General features: G+C 34.4%; 1 long non-coding RNA gene across 1 annotated transcript in view; it reads left to right on the top strand.

Annotated features, from left to right (window-relative positions):
* Positions 1–1,286: 1,286 nt before the first annotated feature.
* Positions 1,287–19,728, top strand: part of LOC118763375 — a 28,689-nt gene continuing 10,247 nt past the window's right edge. The window contains exon 1 of the long non-coding RNA XR_004999123.1: positions 1,287–1,439. This is a non-coding gene — a long non-coding RNA (uncharacterized LOC118763375). The remainder of the gene's footprint in view (positions 1,440–19,728) is intronic.

Below are 19,728 nucleotides of genomic sequence, written 5' to 3'. Positions count from 1 at the left end.
TTCGCCCGGTGTGCTAACATTTCTAAACCATCAGTTGCACCAACTGTTTAGTTCAAGCATTATCAGTATGATTATAAGGAAGAGGAAGCTTCATGTTGGGGATATACTGAAACCATCAGGATATGTAGATATGCTAGTTACTTATTCCAACTCAGTGAAGAAGTTTTTTTGACTCAACAGTTAAAGTTCAATCACTACTCTAATATTACCATATCAATACTTGTATATACTTGCAAGACTTGTTTAATTTGGTTGACTATGCTTCAGAGAAGTCACAGTAGAATTAATATTGTTGGAACTGTAACATACACATCTTCCCGCCAAGTATATCCAGTGCAATATATTACTGATGGACCAATAGTCCAGCATTTGTCCATTCAAATGCTATGTCGTTTTTTCTAATCCTGTTCAAAACAATTGTGGAGGTGTGTGGCTTAGTGATTAGGGTATTGCACTTATGATCATAAGATTATGGTTTTGATTCTTGGACTAGGCAGTGAAATGTGTTCTTGAGCAAAACACTTCATTTTATGTTGCTTTATTCTATTCAGCTGGCAAAAATGAGTAATCTTACAATGAACTTGTGTCTTATCTAGTGGGGAATATATAAGCCACAAGATATGGGAAAGTGGCCTTATGAGCCTATAGCTCAAAAAGGACCTTTGATCTTTTTTTTTTTAAACAATTATTGATACATATGTGTTTGTCTGCCTTCTTTTCTTAAATGTTTCTATCACTCTATTTTTATCTTGTATAACAATTGTAATAACAATATAACTTTGATTTGATGGGTATTAGAATATTTTGGTTTAAACTGATTTTTGCTGCATATTGTTGCCCATATGAAAACCAAATGAATGATTACAATTGTTACTTGCTGGAGGCTGTATCATTGATTATCAGTAGTAAGTTGTATATGTATTTTGACCAAGAATTGGATAGCTACATCATCATGTGGGGTGATAGGTAAGAATTAATGTTGTGTGTACATGCTTGGAGAAGTGAGACTATTGTGCTCATAGTAAACAAAGTGATTCCTTTTAACTTAAGGTCAAGCATCCAACGAAGAATCCTGTGTTTGTTTGTCCTCTCAGGAACCTCTTTCAATCTTTGCACTGATTGTGGTACACATCTCAATTTATGGCCATGTTTTGACAGGACACACATGGAAATTTCCATTTGAAATTGTACACTCAAATGATGCATCTGAAATATGATTGGTCAGAATTCAGGGCTAATCACTTGATACGTTGTAGCCTATTTCTCATTACTGAGCTGATGTGGTTTTGAATCTAAGCCCCACTACAGCAACAAAAATGGAAATGATTCTGTTAGAATGATGAGTAACAAAGTTCAAGTAAATTTTAATACACAGAGTTGGAATTCATTTGACTAAGAAACAAATTATTATTTCAATAGCTTTGTATAATTCATCAAAGGTAAGATTAAATATTTGTGTTTTTCTACTGCAACTGCAATCTTCTTCTTCTTCTTCTTCTCTTCTTCTTCTTCTTCTTCTTCTTCTTCTTCTTCTTCTTCTTCTTCTTCTCCTCCTTCTTCTTCTTCTTCTTCTTCTTCTTCTTCTTCTTCTCTTCTTCTTCTTCTTCTTCTTCTTCTTGAGAAGACCTATAATCAAAAGTATTTCACTTATTATTCCTATAGGAATATCTCCCTCAATAGACCAACACCCTATTCAGAGGTATAATTACCTCACTCTTTTTTTTTCTGAGATAAGGATCACATTATCTAATACCTCCTTTCCTTTTAAGATAGTTAGATATGAGTTGAGGAAGATTTAGCTGCTAATTCTAGCTGGGCAAGTTGCCATATAGAGGCACCCTCATTGGGTTGTTATTAGCAGTTTTGTTACTTTGAAATATCTCAATATAGAACATTTGAGCCAATCAATAAAATACATGTAACCAATTAAAGAGTTGGGTATATGGCAAACAGAACTTAGAATAACTGATATCGTTTAACCATTAACTTCAGTTTATTACAGGGAATTATTTACTATTACATGATGCAGCAGTATCTTTTAAACAGCTTGATACTATTTTTATGTCTAGGAAAAAGAAGATTGCCTGTTGAGTCGTATTTTGCAAAACCCATAGGTGCAATTACTGATGAGAAAGTCAGATTTAAATATCTAATGGATTATCAAGAGTGTAGACAACCAAATCAGTAAGGTTTAGTACAACCAGCTGAAGGATTGATGAATCAAATTTTGGTACTATGCTGTGTCTGCATAGTCAAGAGACTTAACTCTCAATGGTTAAAATCACTTTTAGCTCTATATAGATAAATAACTTAATACTTCAATCATTTCCAGATGGCTAATTCTGATGTGAGAGATCATTAAGTGAGCAGCTAATACACATAGAAATATAACATCAACAAGAATATATCCACCTAAATCAGTGGTTCTCAACAATCTTTTACCTATGGCCCCTTTGATTCCGATTTTACTTGGACGGACCCTCCTAGCTATTCAATTTCTTTTATTCTTTTACTTGTTTCAGTTATTCAACTGCAGCCATGCTGTAGTACCACTTTGGAGGATTTTTAGTCGAAGAAATCAACCCCAGGATGTATTATTTGTAAGCCTAGTACTTATTCTATTGGTCTCTTTTACCAAACCGCTAAGTTACAGGGACGTAAATACACCAACATTGGTTAAGTGATGGTGGGGGAACAAACACAGGTACAAAGACACACACACATAAATATATACATATATACAGAGGTGGGCACTGTTAATCGAAAAGTTAATTTTGTTAATCATTAATCCATTAACCAAAAAGTTAACTTCGTTAATCGTTAATCCGTTAATTCTTTGAAAATGTAACAGAAGTTAACGTTAATCTGTTAATGTTAACTTTTTATTGAAAAAAGCATATCTACAGTTTAATACCCCAACGATTTTGTTGCTTCATAAATTCCAGAGAAATGGATACTTTTTAACGAAACTTTCACTGAATAATCGCTTATATCCTGTAGGTTGAGTATATGTATAGATTTATTGGAAAAATTTTCCGAGGGTTTGAGGAGAGGAGTTTCAGAAAATTTACAGGACCCGACATTTTCCCTCACGTAACTTTCTGGAAAATAGGAATTTCTTAATGAAATTTTATAAAATACCTTTCAAACAGTGTAGATTACTATTAAAAAGAAATTTGTAGGCAAAATTTTTGGAAGGGAATGGGGGTCTGGAAAATGGAGTTTTGGGTCAGACAGCCCACATAAGTTGGAATTTCTCCGTCCTGACAGGGACTTTTTCCAATGTTTTTCACCAGTCTTCAGAATGATGGGAAGCATCTTTTCACAAAAAAAGTGGGAAAAAAGTTTGAAAATTTTTTTTTGCTCCTGCCACCTCCTCACCACCCCAGTCTGAAACAATTTTGGCTATTTTTTTTTCACTATACCCTTAAAACGCGTGAGAGAAACATTTTCAGTTTTAAAAAAAATTGTTAATAATTTCAGAGGAAAATGTATGATTTAAGAGAGATCCGGCTGTTGTTTCTAGCACATTCCAAAACTTACCGTCTCGTTTCTTTCTCACTCACACATCTATTGATATTTTTCAATATTTTTCTTCCCATAAACAAATTTTATGGAATGATGATGTCAAAGTAACATACATGTAGTCCCAAATGAGTGAGGCAGTGTTATGTGTGTGTGTAAGTAAAAATACACCTAAAACATCTTAAGTATTCATATTAATCTGTCAAATGTAATGCTTTCTTCACGTTATTTTGAATTATTCTGATTCAAGAGGGTGTCTACAATATTTGCTTGAACTTTGTAAATTTTTTACCTACAGATTTAAAATTTCATCAATGGCTGCTTTATATACCACTGGTTTACTGTTATGTAATTTTAGCTGATCTTGCTGAGTAAATTTGACTTTTATGGGCAGATAAATTTAATTATCAGGTGTAAAAGCAATAACATTATGGATAAACACTAAAATTGAAATTCTTAAATGCATCTCACCTGTTTGATTTGTTACTAAAATATTTCAGATGGCAACTGACAAAAATTTTGCCACTTTTTAAGAAGAGGTACATTAATTTGAATTAATTAAAATATAGGTATAATCGGTACAAGATTTTATTCTTTTGGTAAATACTTCATACCTTGGTGTGGAATAATTTTTTTCCACAGTTTTTCTCAGGTGCATTCAACGTATATGACCTCCTAGCCCTCCGCAAGCCACTTTTTTCCAGAAAAGAAAGGTTGGAGGAATGGTGAGGATCTCAAAGTTTCCAACCAAAAGTTTTGTTTTGCAGATTTTTTTTTTTTCTTTTCCAGGTTATTTTACATGCCTTCAACAAATGTGACATCAAAATCACATGTGAATGGCTCCTTTTTCCAGAAAAGGAAAGATTGGCTGCTATTTCTAACATGCCCTGCTACCACAAAACAGCTATTTGCATTCACACTGAAATATTTACCAACTTTTTTCCTTCCATTTATTTTTCCACATTATGGAAGTCAATATTTTTTCTGTTGACAGCCACCTCAGTGAATTTTGCTTTTCTCCCAGTTCTGTGCTTTCTGGAAGAAAGCCCTCACATTATCTGAAAGCTACAAGAGTTCACTAACCTGATTTTTTTATTTTCTTGTAAATATGGAGACTCTAGAAAGGGTTACTCAAATGCTCACATTCGTGCAAACACATTTATACAGGCATCTCATATTTGGGCATATTAGAAACTCACGTGTTCTCCTATATACTCATACACTCATATGCGTGTATGGGAAAGCATGTATTTGCTCACATGAATATATTTATATAAAAAAGTTACTGGGCAACCAGCTCATAGGGTATTCATTTTCATTTGTTAAAATAAAAAGTATTTCATTATCTTGGTTTATCAAGATTTCATAGAGGAATTAGAGGTCTTGATTGTTTAAACACTGAAGGATTAAAAAGTGTCAAAACTATAAAATCAGGGGTTTTTTTTTTGCTTTTTTGAGGGCTTTAGAACACAAAAACTATAGCTTTTTTTTTTTCTGCTTAGAGTTAAAAAATGTGTTGATTTTATTTTTTTTAAATTTCAAAGAGCCTAAAAAGGGCTGATTTTTAAGTACTTAATAGAGAAAAAAACACTTGAGAAAAATAGTAGCCTCTTAATTTTTTCAGAATAAATCCTGCTATTTACTTGATAAACCAAGATAATGAAATACTTTTTATTTTTACAAATGAAAACGAGTACCCTATGAGCTAGTTACCCAGTAACTTTTTTATATAAATATATTCATGTGAGCAAATACATGCTTTCCCATACACGCATATGAGTGTATGAGTATATAGGAGGACATGTGAGTTTCCAATATGCCCAAATATGGGATGCGACGTGAAACCAAAAGAATACCCTCCATCAGGCATTTGCCATATCCTGAACGCCTTACTTCCCTGGGCATGGACACATTGAAACTCCGACGTCTGGCGGCTGACTTAGCAGACACCCATAAAATTATCAACCATCGTACAAACAATAACTCTGAGCACCTTTTCAAACTCCACCCATCTAACACCCGTGGACATATTTACAAAGTAAGAAAACAGCACAGCTCCCATGACTTCAGGAAACATTTTTTCACGCTGAGAGTTGCTGAAGCATGGAACAAACTGCCGGCATCAGTTGTTAGTTGTCGGAGCACTGCATCCTTCAAAACTTCCATGCTTCCTGAGATTCGCCAACACTACACTTGATTTTCTCCCCTCCATACACACACAAGCATGTATCTGACTCATATACATTGTTCGCTTTCCAGACATTTCTACATTACTGCATGTACTTTATATGCACTTTCTGACAAGTTGTGGTGCACCTGAGCACTGTATACAATTAATTTCATTATTATTATCATTATTATATATGTGTTTGCATGAATGTGAGCATTTGAGTAACCCTTTCAAGAGTCTCCATATTTACAAGGCTGCTACTTCATTTTAATTTCTATAGCATTAAATGGATTGGGTAAATGTTGAAAAGGGCACAGTAAACCAACAAGACACACATCAAATGTACAGTGCAGCCACTTCTACAGCAGTCAACTATTTGAAAAAAAATTGCACCCATTTACAGTTCTAAGGGTTTGACCACTTTTTAAAGAAGACCTATGACCTATGCAAACTATCCTAGTCTGGTGAGATTGATGCTGTTGATGTTCAGGTCAAACATCTGTAAGTTAGTGCCTGTAGAAAAAATCTTAGACAGAAAAGGAATTCCAGATAGTTTCAGTTTGCTTGCAGCCCTATCAAATCAACCACCCTCATCTGTTTTGTGTAAGCAAGTAGATTATTAGCCATACCCTGATTTCATGTAAGTATTAGAATCTTCTTCCAACAAGTTTAGTTTTACACAGCATAGAAATTGTATTGTGAGTAGGGATTGAGCAACTGGTCATTTGATTTGTGATATTAACAAGATTTTTGTACTCAGTTGTCTGCTGATTTTCTAAAATTATGAGTATATATATTTTTCTAGCACAATTTCATTTTTCCTCTTCTTCTCCATTTTGTTGATAAGATTCATGTTGCCCATCATGAAAATTAACATACTAAAATTTTCACCAAACAAGGATGATCTCTTGGCATTCTAGATGTCTTTGCCCATAGAAAATATACGTTCAGTTGCAGCACTGGAAGGGATGGCTGTGTTGAACTTGATGAACAAGTTCACGAACACCTGCTCACTCAAGAAGGCATTCCTCATCATCCAGGAGGGTTGTAAATCTTTTTTCAATGCCTACCAAAACTGCACCGACCCATGGGCTGCAGTAGACAAGTTTTGGGTTTAATGGACTTGAATTAACGAAGCTAAATGTATCATCATCATCATCATCATGATCATCATCGTTTAACGTCCGCTTTCCATGCTAGCATGGGTTGGACGATTTGACTGAGGTCTGGCAAACCAGATGGCTGCACCAGACTCCAATCTGATCTGCTTGTGACAAAGTCACTCCAGTGAATGTTGAGGATGGTGCGGATATAGATATAGATATATACACACATACAAAGATAAATTGACAGATGCAACTGAGTGGGCAAACAAAAATATGAGACACAGCCTAGTGCTTTTTAAAGCCTGGCACTTATTCTATTAGATTGTTCTTGTGAAACCAGTAAGTTATGGGGGTGTAAATAAATCGACAGCAGTTGTGAAGCAGTGATGAGGGCGAAACACAGAGTCAAAGACACACACATACACTTACATATCATCATCATCATCGTATATCTTCTTCAACTTTTTCATAATATTTGAATTAATTCATAAGTTTTAAAACAAAATAGTTGCACATAGAGTGTATGTACAGTACAGTAGAATTAAAATAAAATACAGCCAGACTATACAATTCACTTGTATATGTAGTGACAGTACAGTGAAACCAAATCATTGCACAGATTATATAATTCACCACAGCCTGTAAAAGAATCACAGTGGAATTACAGTGCTAAGTTCAAATTAACCCTATCGGAATAGCTCCCTCAACTGACCAATATCCTATTCAGAGGTATAATTGCCTCATCCGCTTAAAAATATAATAATCAAGGATAAGACTCCTTGGAGCTTTATGATTCAAGGCAAAAAAAAAAAAAGAGCATTAGGATTAACTTCAATAGACTAAGTGTACACCATTCTTTTAAAATATTGACTTTATGCTACTTCATAAAAAAAAAATCAGTTTTGCCTGCAGTAGCTGGACATCATAGTAATCATTATCATCATTAGGTAGTTTCATTAAAGTAGAAAATCCAATGAATAACAAATGCCAAGTCACACCCTAACTTCTTCAATAAAGACTGTATACAAAGGACAATGTAGTTTCTAATATACCCAAATATGGGATTATCACAGTTGGATTACTTTTTAATGTAAAAGTGTGTCATTTAGGATAGGTTACACTCCAAGAATTTTACTTATTCACTCTATCTGCTTGTTTATGTTGTTTATTATGTACATGTGGGTATGTGTGCACTTGTATATATGTAATAATGCTTTAGTATAAGTGTATTTTTGTGTAGCTTTGTCTGTTCATGAATTTTTGTAGCTTTGTCTGTTCATGAATGTGTGTGTGTGTGTGTGTGTTCTATGTGTCTCTTTGTGTAATTGTATATATGTGTTTATGTTTCAATATATGAGTTGAGATACTCTCTTCATGAACTAATCAAGTTCATGAGATTAGTACTTAATGCTAGTTTCTAAGTACTTAATAGAGAAAAAAACAAAATTCCATTGGAGAAAAATAGTAACCTCTTAATTTTTTCAGATTAAATCCTGCTATTTACTTGATAAACCAAGATAATGAAATACTTTTTATTTTTACAAATGAAAACGAGTACCCTATGAGCTAGTTGCCCAGTAACTTTTTTATATAAATATATTCATGTGAGCAAATACATGCTTTCCCATACACGCATATGAGGGTATGAGTATATAGGAGGACATGTAAGTTTCCAATATGCCCAAATATGGGATGCATGTGTATATGTGTTTGCACAAATGTGAGAATTTGAGTAACCCTTTCAAGAGTCTCCATATTTACAAGGCTGCTACTTCATTTTAATTTCTATAGCATTAAATGGATTGGGTAAATGTTGAAAAGGGCACAGTAAACCAACAAGACACACATCAAATGTACAGTGCAGCCACTTCTACAGCAGTCAACTATTTGAAAAAAAATTGCACCCATTTACAGTTCTAAGGGTTTGACCACTTTTTAAAGAAGACCTATGACCTATGCAAACTATCCTAGTCTGGTGAGATTGATGCTGTTGATGTTCAGGTCAAACATCTGTAAGTTAGTGCCTGTAGAAAAAATCTTAGACAGAAAAGGAATTCCAGATAGTTTCAGTTTGCTTGCAGCCCTATCAAATCAACCACCCTCATCTGTTTTGTGTAAGCAAGTAGATTATTAGCCATACCCTGATTTCATGCAAGTATTAGAATTCTTCTTCCAACAAGTTTAGTTTTACACAGCATAGAAATTGTATTGAGAGTAGGGATTGAGCAACTGGTCATTTGATTTGTGATATTAACAAGATTTTTGTACTCAGTTGTCTGCTGATTTTCTAAAATTATGAGTATATATATTTTTCTAGCACCCATGCAGATAAATACCAATACTGATGTTTAGGTACAACTTTCCTTTTCTATATTATTAGCATCTATGAACCCAAGTGCTTATCGTTTTTATTATATTATGCAGATATATCTTCCACTACCTCAGTCTGGATAAAAAATATAACATCTATGTAGTTGATATATCAGTGCCATCATCACTATCATCATTATTATCAGCATCACTATCCCTACGTCCCTGCATCCATGATCACATGGGTCATATGAAGCAGCTGAGGTGGACCCCCACCCACCCACCAGAGCCAGATGCCCCTCCTGCCTCAAACCCCCACCCATCAACAAACAAAGTTAAACAACTGATTTCATTCAAATTTTACATGTGCCTTACTTAGTGTCATGGGCCCAACAAGTTTTAAACTTCTTGCCTAATGCAAGCCTGGAGCAATCTCTTATCTCTTACACTATTTCAGTGTTACATGTCAAAAGTGAAACAATAACATCTCTATTGTAATGTAAAATAATACTTTCAGTTTTAATGCTTTCCCTATTAAAAGTGAAACTATTATTTCACTTATATGTGTGTGTGAGTGTATACATTTGCACATATATATGTATATGTATATAAATAGATGTATTTATATATATATATATATATATATATATAATATATATATATATATTATATATATATATATATAGATTTATATGTATATACATGTATGTGTAGTATATGTATGCATGTATATGTGTAAATATATGTGTACATATATATATATGTATGTATATATGCACATTTATATGTATATATATGTATATATATATATTTATGCATAAATATATGTATCCATATATATATATGCGTGTGTGTGTGTGTGTGTGTGCACATATATATTTAGTATATACTAGCAGTATCGCCCGGCGTTGCTTGGGTTTGTAAGGGAAATAACTATATAAGCATTTTTAGAGATGTAAAGTATAATAGCCATCTCAATATGGCTAAACACAAAGGGGGCTGTTACTGTAGCTTTTTACGTTCTGAGATTTAATAATACATTTTTAGAGAGTTACTTCCCTTATATAAACCGAGCGAAAATGCATTAAAAATACGGAAAAACTATGATAAATTTCTTTTAAAATCGTAGACTCATCGTAGACGCGCGCTAATACCCAGACGGGCTCGATATGAATCACGACTATAAGATACCCGGTTTTGGTTAAACTGCACCGCAAAATGTGGGAGTAGTTGGGAATCTAAATCGTAGGAGACAGACAACTTGACTTTTATATATAAAGATATGTATATATAGAGATCTAACTCTTTCAATTGTTATTTTCATATTCTTACTACTTGCTCTGGCTGATTTTTTATGAATATGATGAATTTTTATTGGAAATTATTTTCTCTATTTTTGGATTCCTCAAAAAGTTTGAATTGTTCAATTTGAACTTATTTTTTCTCACATATATACATACATATATATGTATATATATAGGTTATGAGAGGTAATGGTGTTATTGAGACCCAAAGGTGTCAGGTAATGCTGAATAAGTGCTATAGATAGACCATAGATAAGTTCCAAGTTTGGTGATTTTGCGAAGAGGGGGTTCAACGTTGGTCATATGTCTTCATGTGTATATAAAATTTTTTTTTTGTAATGAAATAAAAAACCAAGGGTGAGTAGATTTTTAGAACATTTATAGATAGATAAATGCTCTAAAATCTACTCAGACTTGGTTTTTTTATCACATTACGAAAAAAATTTTATATATATATATCATCATCATCATCATCGTCGTTTAACGTCCGTTCTCCATGCTAGCATGGGTTGGACGGTTCGACCGGGGTTCTGGGAAGCCAGAAGGCTGCACCAGGCTCCAGTCTAATTTGGCAATGTTTCTACAGCTGGATGCCCTTCCTAACGCCAACCACTCCGTGAGTGTAGTGGGTGCTTTTTACGTGCCACCTGCACAGGTGCCAGGCGGGGCTGGCAACGGCCACGGTCAGATTGGTGTATTTTATGTGCCACCGGCACGGAAGCCAGTCGAGGCGGTGCTGGCATCGGCCACGAGTCGGATAGTGCTTTTTACGTACCACCAGACCAGGGATCCTGGCTGGTTCAATTCGATTTCGATTTCGATATTTATATAAGGCTCGAAATTAAGGAAGCCAATATAGTCTACTGGATGGGTAATGTCAGTGTGCGTGTACAACAGAGTGAAAAACTGGGTATGTGAGGTATCAGATGTACTGTGCAAGAGAGAAGACTGTGCTGATACAGTCATGTAATGCATGTGAATGAAGGCCATTGCATCAATTGTGAAAGGAATATATGGAAGGAATAGACCCAAGGATCTTAAGATGTTGGACCTCACAGAGAGGATGACAGGGAACCAAGACTTCTGGCAGCTTGCTGTGCTTGAGAAGACACATCAAACTAAGTCAAATCATGCATGCATGCATATATGCATGTATACATACATACATACATATACATACACACATACATACATACATACACACATACACACACACACATACATACATACATACATACATACATACATACATACATACATACATACAAACAAACAAACAAACAAACAAACAAACAAACATGCTTGTCCCCTGCATCCCTCTCCGGCTCAGTATTCCTTATCTTCTGAGCTAGTGGGTGGTGGTGCCATATAAAAAGAACCTGTACTGGTGCCATGTAAACACATCCATGGCAGCACTGTGTAAAACCATCCAATATACTCTGTAAAGTGGTTAGCATTAGGAAGGGCATCCAACCATAGAAACCATGCCAAAACAAACATGGAATCTGGGCAGCTTGTCAGCTGGCCAGCTCGTCAGCTGGCCAGCTCGTCAGCTGGCCAGCTCGTCAAACCATCCAACTCATGCCAGCAAAGAAAACAGATGCTAAATGATGATGATGATGATACATACATAAAAGCATGCATATATACACACACACACATACTAACAAACGTACACATATGTATGTACGTAATAGATACATATAAATACATGTGTGTGTGTGTGTGTATAGATATATATGTAGATATAAGTATATGTATGTATGTATATATATGTTTGAATGGAGAATGGATGAATGAATGGATGGATGGATAGGTGGATAGGTGGATGGATGGACTGATGGATAGATGGATGGATGGATGGATGGATGGATGGATGGATGGATGGATGGATGGATGGATGGATGGGTGGGTGGGTGGGTGGGTGGATGCATGTATAAACTTTGATAAATTTAGATGTTTCAGGCAAAATTGGCCCAGATCATGCCTAACTTAATACAGCACTATTTGATAGAATCTGTTAAGTTGTTTTTTAAGTCAAGTTGGTTTGTATCCTAGCCCATTCAAGTAGGGAGTTGTTGATTGAGATGGACCTGATTATAAGGTGGTTTGCTTGGTATCACTTGAAGAAATTTTTCCAGATATCATTTGAAGGTTATGGGATATTTTTTCTTTGATTTGTATAAGATAACATTAAACAGTAGAGGCTGTTGACAAGAAGTAATTGTGTTACAGTGAGGTTATGTGTTGTGAGCCCGATTTGCATAGCAGACGCATAGCATGGAGTCCCAAACAGCTTTGGATGAATTATAAAGTTTACCTATTGTTCTATTATGATAATTATTCAGTTTCAGATAACCATAAATTTATTCCTGAAGTTGATCATCAAGAAAGCATGTGTTCACAGACACACACACACACACACACACACACACACACACACCACACACACACACATACACACACACACACATATAAAAACACATATATATATACACACACATACATATGTATATAAACATACGTGCGTATGTATATATATATACACACACGTGTATATACAAACGTGTGTGTGTGTATGTACACTCATACACATTTTCATATAAGCTCTTATGTACAAAATCATTATCTATATGTGCCAATTGTATATGTTTATGTATGTTGCTGTTAATGATGCACTTCACCTGTCAGTCTGCTATTAAATTGCTTGTACTTTGACCTTGCTATTTGATATATTTTATAAAGATAAAACATTATCAGCTGGTATTAACAGACACCAGATTTTATTCTGTAGAAATGATTAAATTTTGGACTCCAAAGATTCTTATCAAAGATCAACTATAGTTGATAATTATGAAGTATAGTTTTCAACAACTTGTAGAAGATAGGAAGCAAAGTCCCTTTGACATGAATAGATACATTTATAGATATATTCAGTTAGGACCTGAAACAAATGATAGAATAATTATTATTGCTTTTATTTCATTTCATCAAAATGTTCTATTATATAGACAATGTGTGGTAAGAAGTTTGCTTTCAACCACATGGTTCTGGGCCCTATCCCAGTGTTGCATCTTGGGCAAGTATCAACTACTATAGCTCTGGTATTTGGTAAATGGAAAATAAGATAAGCCCATCATATATATGGGTTTGTGTGTGTGTGTGAGCCACTTTACAGAGTGTACTAAGTGTTTTTATGCAGCACCAGCATGGATGCATATACATATGGCACCAGTACAAGTGCTTTTTACATGGCACCACTGCCCATAAACCCAGAAGATTAGAAATGCTGAGCTGGAGAGGGATGCAGGGGAGAAGCATGCATGCATGTATGTATGTATATATGTCTCTTCTGTATTTAATCATTTAAATTCTTCCTCTGAAGAAAGAGCTGGTTTCTAACAAAGATGAAAATCTCCAGCTTTGGAATGTAGATAATGAAGACATCACATTTAAACCTGAGAAAAGTCTTGCATAGTCTTACTGTTCCATGTACAGATTGTATTTGTAATGTGCGAATCAGTTAGTTTATTTCTTTTTCTGAAAATCCAAGCTTATCCAAAACTGACAGTTAGGCATTTACTTACGAAACCAAGTGCTCCAATTATTATTGGTACAAATGTAAATTTGTAATCCAGATATAGAACCTAGAGATTTTAAAGCAGTTGTCCATAGTTATCTTCTTTCTCTTTGATTTTCACATCAGCAGGAAGACTGAATTCCTGCTTAATTTCCTCCTGTATAGCAATAAAAAAAATATTTCCTGGATGGCACCAGGATTTTATGCTCTCCCTGATTCTTACTTTGTTCTTCATGCTTTCAGGCACTATTCCACTCTTTTGGGTGGGGGAATTTTTCAGCAATTGTTCGATAGAATCTTTAACAAAAGGCAGCCCATAATATCAAAGTTTCAAAACATCTAGTTCTGAACTTGCATATTATTAATCATTCTAGAGTTATAATGAATAGAAAAGAGTTGAGAACAGGTTTTTACTCTAATTTCTTCTCTCTTTTTGTTACTAATCATTTCTTTGCTTTAGCAGTTCACACAAACCATTCATCTACTGTTAGTTTTCATAACACCCAGCAGACTACAAAGTGATTATGTAACAATAAATTTTCCTGATCATCAAGGAAAAAATAGAATTGTTTATTCTTAGTTATGATGTCTCACAAGCGAAACATCTTTGGTAGAAATACAAAATACATTTAATCCAACCTAATTATTTCTCTTAATAACTTTATTAAGACTTTCAAGTATTTTGAAGTTTTGATCCATCAACTTGATACCTTTTCACTTTTTACTAAATCTCCTATACACTTGAAATACCTACAATGATATTGTTACGGCAGTTACTAGGGATAACACGTTTTTGTACTACCAGATTAACAAGGAGCCAAAGAAAGGAGACTCTCAGTTGTTGTTTAACCTGCTAGTCATAGCTACCAAATCTCTCTAAAATGACACACTACCATCTTAAACAAAACTTGATAAATTGGAAAATATAATCTTAGATATACTCTCTGAAGAAAATGAGAGGATGATCATAGATGGAATGCCTTTTATCATAGGCCAACTCAATCAGGGTAGGCCTGAGGATTGAACAACAACAACTTGATTAAATAAGCCCTGTACTTTAAACAAATAAGCAGCTAATCCTAACAAGTCAGCAACTTTCTCTACCTTAATTTTCTTAAAATAAAACTACATAAAATAAACTATACAGCTGGACGATCAGTCGGTACCACTTCAGGTCAGTTTTCACTAATCCACTCATGTTTTTTATACCCAACCTCTCATAGCAGGAATTCCATGTTCTAATGTCATTTCAGACATAATGTCATCCGATTTAATATAAACGCACAAACATGTAATTCAGAAAGCTTCAAATCTTTTGTTTTCTCAATACAGAAATTAGTGGACATCCTCAGTTTTTTTTTCTTTCCTTACTTAACAAAGCTACACAAGTGTTGCCTTAAATACATCAACAGTTTTAACATAACCGAACAATTATTCTGTGCTGATGAAGAGAAATAACCCGGAAATTGCGATACACAGATATTGTTTTGAGCTGGCCAGGGTGCTAGATTCCCTTGTTCAAAAATATAAGAACACAGATCGTGTCATATAGCCAGCTGGAGACGATGTCTCCTGGGACTAAATTACAGCAACATTCATCCTAAACCAGGACTGCCATGTTTTGTTGGCAAACAATCTTTACTATTAAATTTATTGAATAGGAACTAATAAAAGTATACTTGTAATTAACTATTATTATAAAACTTTGCAACGATTAAAGCTAAATTAAAACTGTTATATATATATATATATAAATGTAGGAACTTACTGTGGACAAGGCCGCATGGCATTCAATTATAAATAAATATATACTCATTCATTCTCATTTACTCATTTACTTGTTTCAGTCATTTGACTGTGGCCATGCTGGAGCACCACCTTTAGTCGAGGAAATCAACCCCAGGACTTATTCTTTGTAAGCCTAGTACTTATTCTATCGGTCTCTTTTGCTGAACTGCTAATTTACGGGGACGTAAACACACCAGCATCGGTTGTCAAGCGATGTTGGTGGGGACAAACACAACACACAAACATACACGTATATATATACGTATACATATATACAACGGCTTCTTTAAGTTTCTGTCTACCAAATCCACTTGGTTGGCCTGAGGCTATAGTAGAAGACACTTGCCCAAGGTGCCATGCAGTGGGACTGAACCCGGAACCATGTGGTTCGTAAGCAAGCTACTTACCACACTGCCACTCCTATGCCTATAAAGAAACAACATAAAGAAACAAGTTAAAAATAATGGTCATTACATATTTTTCCTTTTTTGGAGCAAATTTGGCTTGCAGCAGTTTCCAGTAGTTATTACAGGTACATTACTCATAGGTTTACTCAATTGGTCTATTGATCAATAGACAAAAATTAAATGACCTAAGAAAATTAAAGCTACCTTCATCAGAGCCATTTATGGTTATATATATATATTTGCATGCTTGCACACAGATAAAAAGTAATGGGATATATACAGATAGTGGAGTCATCTAACTGAGAGACAAAACACTTGTCAACAAACTCATGCGTGGATGACACACGTGTTGTCATCAGCTTTTTTTTATATTAACAATAGACATTCCCTCCGACAGAAGGGCAGGCAGACAAATGGTTCAACACATAGATAGATAACATTTCTGTCATGAGTAGGTTTAATGAGAATTTATCTAGATTTCATGGACTCCTTATTTACTTAAGATTCCAAGTTTAAATCGATTTCTCTGTCATGTCAATCAATAGTTACCGGTAATGTGTCATATATCTACATATATAAAACAAAGATGTCTGTGTGTAATATGTATACATTTCTACAGTTTTCAACTAATTTTCTCCAAACCTTACACACACATTACTTATGTGTCAAGAATAGTCATACACTATATTTTTTTCCCAGAGCTCCCACATAAAGTGAGAAATCAAGAAAAAGTATGTTTTACACAGGTTTTTCTCTAAAAACTGCAGTTTCCAACTGATTTTTTCCCTTTCTCATTCTCTGTTTCTCTTGCTTACATATATTCTCTCTCATCCTCTGTATTAGTTCCTCTCTTTCAATCTGTCTTCTTTCCTTCCTTCTTTCTCCCATTCTCATTCTTTCTTTCTCCCTCTTTCTTTCTTTCCTTTCTTCCTTCCTTCTTTATTTCCTTCCTTCCATCCTTCTTTCTTTGTTCTCCTTCCCCCTTTCTTTCTTTCTCTCTCCCTCCCTCTTTCTTTCATTCTTTCCCTCTTTCACTGTTTCTTTCTTTCTCCCTCCCTCTTTCTTTCTTTCTCTCTCCCTCTTTCTTTCTTTCTCCCTCTTCCTTTCTTTCTCCCTCTTTCTTTCCTTCCTTCTGCCTTTTCTTTATTCCTTCCTTCCATCCTTTTTTCTTTGTTCTCCTTCCCCTTTTCTTTCTTTCTTTCTCTCTCCCTCCCTCTTTCTTTCTTTCGTTCTTTCCCTCTTTCACTATTTCTTTCTTTCTTTCTCCCTCCCTCTTCTTTTTTCTCCTTCCCTCTTTCTTTCTTTCTTTCCTTCCTTCCTGCCTTCTTTCTTTATTTCCTTCCTTCCATCCTTCTTTCTTTATTCTCTTTCCCCCTTCTTTCTTTCTTTCTTTCTTTCTCTCTCTTTCCCTCCCTCTTTCTTTCTTTCTTTCGTTCTTTCCCTCTTTCACTGTTTCTTTCTTTCGCCCTCCCTCTTTCTTTCTTTCTGTTAGACTAAAGGCGGTGCTCCAGCATGGCCAAAGCCAAATGACTGAAACAAGTAAAAGAATAAAAAAGAAACTATGTCATTTTAATCCCGAGCAACGTCGGGATCTCTGCTAGTTACTGAATAAGTAAATGACTAAATGGCCTTTTTAAATTTTGAACCAAAGAAACATAGATTATAAAATACAGTATGACTATGAATACTGACGAGAACCTGGCGGAGTTTTCAAGTGTTTTTTTTTTTTTCCTATTCTGATTGATACATGACTTAAATGTTTCACAAAATTATTACTGATTCTTTTTTTTATTATCTAATTTAGTTTGAAACACCAGAAAATGTTATGAAAAATTTGAGTGAAGGGAAACAACTCTTACACATTGCAATGCATACAGACGTACCTCAACTTAGCAGTTTCGTATTACATCTCTTTTGACCATGTCGTTTTCCGTTTTGTTTTATTTTTTCCTTTTTAAGAAATTAATGGAAAAAGAACTAGTAAATCTCGACTTCAGTCGATTAATCCAACTTTATGTCGGCCTCAGCGAATATAACTAAAAGCATATAAAACACATTTTTAAACCACCTAAAAACCAATACTGGATTTGAAAATCATGCGAAATATATGTACAAACCATACAGTAAAACCGATATGAGCGAATAAATTTCCTTAATGTTATTCGTGTTACGTACTCTTTCGAGTTAAATCGCCCGTCTTGATCACAAAAAGCAACGTAAATCGAGGCATGCTTGGATGTGTAAACGCAAAGACACACACACACTCACATACAAATGTGTGTATGTGTAAATTATTTCTGTTCTTTCGAATCAGTTTTTCTATTTCAATTTTTTTGCACAGCCACACCTCCAAAGCGCGATATAATTAACTCTACTACGTGACAAGTAGTTATTCTGCCAACTTAGTAGGAGGGGAGATAAAAAGCTAAATTAACAAAAAATATATATAATCGGTATTTTGTTACATCCCTTTATATTCGGCATGTGAAGTGATATTCTGCGTGTACTCCTGTACATGAACTGAATTAACTTCTACGATAATACCAAACGGCGAAGTTTCAGATCGGGATGTCCACATAAAATGGATTTTCTCCGTTTTCAGCACAGCCTTTGAAACCATGAGGGGGACATTCTTTTATGAAAAAATGTTTGAAAATTTATGATTTTTTTTTTTTATACACCCTCCCCTGTCCTTTCCATCCCTACTACGGACCAATTTTGGCCTTTTTTTTCTTTTTTTGTCCTATGCATTTAAAAACCATGGGAGAAACCTTTTCAGTAGAAAAAAAAAGTATCTTTTTTGTTTGGCAGCCAGCATTTCAAAAATTAAAGTTTATCGAAAATTTTAAAACTTGGCACATTAATGTACTTTTCCAAAGTGAATTGCTGGAGTTATTTCACTTTTCCAGAAAAATGTATTTAGAAAGTTATAGAAGTTTAAAATTTGATCATTTTCACCCAGTTAGGAAACAAGATTTGGAAGCTGTCATTTTGTGTGTGACTACACATTTTGTTGATAACATCCTGAAAATAGAATGTGTCAATATTTGTATTCGATATATGGAAAACAACACATATTTTGTAGTTTGAAGCATTCAATATGCATTTAATGTTATAGCACGAAGTTAAAAGATTTATCCCAAAACGTTATTTAGCTGCTATTTTTAGCACACCTCACAACGACCTCAATGACAAAAAAAATGAGTAAAGAACATGTCTTTTGTAGTTTTAAGCATTCAATATGCATTTAATGTGATATACAACACATTACATGCAATAAGCAATACATTACAAATTAAATATGCTTAACAAACAAACATTTAAGCATTAATATAAACTTAAAAGTTTTATCCTGAAAACAAAATAGTGCATTATGAGATAAATATTTTAAAAATTGAAAATGAACGTTAGAAATGCATTCATTCGATTCCTCAAACAAATTACAATTTTCATATCTTCTGCGTCCAGGGCCAGCTCAAAGTACCAGCAGTCACCCAGAGTGCCATATGCTAGGGGGCACTAAGGAGGGCATGACAAA

The sequence above is a fragment of the Octopus sinensis genome, linkage group LG1, assembly GCF_006345805.1.
Source record: "Octopus sinensis linkage group LG1, ASM634580v1, whole genome shotgun sequence".
Classification (NCBI taxonomy): Eukaryota; Metazoa; Mollusca; class Cephalopoda; order Octopoda; family Octopodidae; genus Octopus; species Octopus sinensis.
This window is presented reverse-complemented; position numbering and strand designations above follow the sequence as displayed.